Raw genomic sequence first — 2,212 nt, 5'->3', positions numbered from 1 at the left:
ACCCTCGCCGGACACATTTTATAGAGCCGCTTCCGAGTGGATGACAAGCGGGCCCGGGCAATCCTATCACATCCCGAAACAGTTGCGCACGCATGATACGTGGCGAAAAAGACGGTGCGGAAATCGAGGCGTCTATGTTCTATCCCATCCGAGTGCCGCGGTCCGCCCCGCTTCGCACGCTTCCCAAAATTCGGATCCCACGAAATCCGCCAACAGCAGATCAATTTGATAGACGATGGATTTCCTGCGATCCGTCACTCGGAAGTTTATCAAGTACAAAAGTTCACTCGACTTAAGAAAGGAATGGATCAAGACGACTGAAATAAGAGTTGCTGTCATCAACAAAAGATTATCAGTCCAAGATGAGACATATCCAGAACACAAAAGCAGGTCGGAAATAATATCAACTCCTTCCTCATTCAAACCTTGATCCATTCGGGGGCTAATGATGAAGTCATGTACCTAGGGTAGGGTCATAGACCTGATCTAAGTACCCTACCCAAGGACACCCTCAGAAGAAACTGCCTTCCAGTCGACCAAGAGGGACTTCACTCGACCAACTCGAAGGACTCGACCATGAAGACTCAATCGACCACCAGGAGATCAAGAGCCACTCTGCATCCAAACGGTCTGTAATTAAGTAGTCTTTATGGCATTTAGAACACTTTATGTAAGACGTTACCAGTAACGCATAGACTTAATGTACTTTAAACCCTGCATTACTGAGGGCCGGAGGGGTCTGGCAGACACTATATAAGCCACCCCCTCCTCAGTGTAAGGGGTTCGCACTCTCGTAACCTATACACACATAATCCAGTCGACCGCCTCCGGGCTCCGAGACGTAGGGCTATTACTTCCTCCGAGAAGGGCCTGAACTCGTACATCCAGTGTCTTCACAACTGCTCCATAGCTAGGATCTTGCCTCTCCATACCTACCCCCACTCTACTGTCAGACTTAGAACCACGACAGGGTGCCCACGGATTTTAATTTCCAAACCTCTGATTTGCATCGATTGTCGTGATTTTGAACACCCCATTCACTTTTCTAAACTTAATATGTTGCTTTGGACACGGGCATATTTGACTTTTAAAACTTTACTGTCAATATATTTTAAAATGTTCAAATTAATAGACACTTCAAGTATATATGCATAAATTTGTCATAAAACTGCTTCTACATACAGGATCTCAGCATACATATGTTCAAACATACTGATATACACTTTTGTTTTTACCCTATATATAAATCACTTCTGGATTAAATGGAAGATACTACCAAATTCCAATGGATTGGGCACCAACTCCATAGGAATTTTAACAGGTATATTTTCATACTCATTCACATAGCTAGGTTGATTCACTATATGTATGTTTTTGATCGAAACGACTACCCCCATAGATAATTACATAGGCACGACGCATCATGCAGAGAGGTAGGAACGCCACGAGAAGACGCCCTCCTTGTCACTTATCTCCATGAGACGATGTGACCAGAGATCCAAGTCAGAAATAAGGCACCTAAGGGTTATCATAGGACATTGATCAACACTTCTAAATAGCATATCGTTACGCGCTGCCCAAATCTTCCATAGTAATGACATGAGAACCAGTGACCATGCTTTATGGGGAAGCTGATGGGGCAGTGGTGTATCCCATAACTCAGAGATGTCGGTGGTTTGGGGCAAAATACCAATGCGCTGCCATATCAGATTGGCAAGCGGGCAGGTGACGAAGAGGTGCATGGAGTCCTCGGGCAACAGAGCACATCGAGGACATATGTCGGTGGAGATGATATGCTTGTGGGCGAGGTTGACCCTAGTGTTGAGACGGTCTTTGAAGAGTAGCCAAGAATTTTTTTTGATCTTGCATGGAGCCTTGGAACACCATATGAGAGGGGCAAAGGGGATCATTTTCAGGCCGGACCATGAGGGCGTCGTAGATTTTCTAGTTGTTAATCTTTTTCCAATTTCACGCAAGTCAAGCAAACCCTAAATTAACTATGAACCGTGGTCTGGTACCTTAGTATGACCAGGATACAAGATACATGAGGACTGAACTAAGAGCACCTCCAACCGCGCCCCCAACAGGCCCCCCAGGGCGACTTTTTTCACGTCGGCGCCGAGAAAACCCCCCAGTTGCGCCCCCCAAGATGCCGAAATCTGCCGGCTCGGCCCGTTTTGGGCCCAACGATCCCAGTCTAAACCCAGCGCAC

The sequence above is a fragment of the Triticum dicoccoides genome, chromosome 6B (assembly GCF_002162155.2).
Source record: "Triticum dicoccoides isolate Atlit2015 ecotype Zavitan chromosome 6B, WEW_v2.0, whole genome shotgun sequence".
In the NCBI taxonomy this organism is placed as follows: domain Eukaryota; kingdom Viridiplantae; phylum Streptophyta; class Magnoliopsida; order Poales; family Poaceae; genus Triticum; species Triticum dicoccoides.
The sequence above is the reverse complement of the archived record's forward strand: the minus strand, read 5'-3'. Positions refer to the sequence as shown.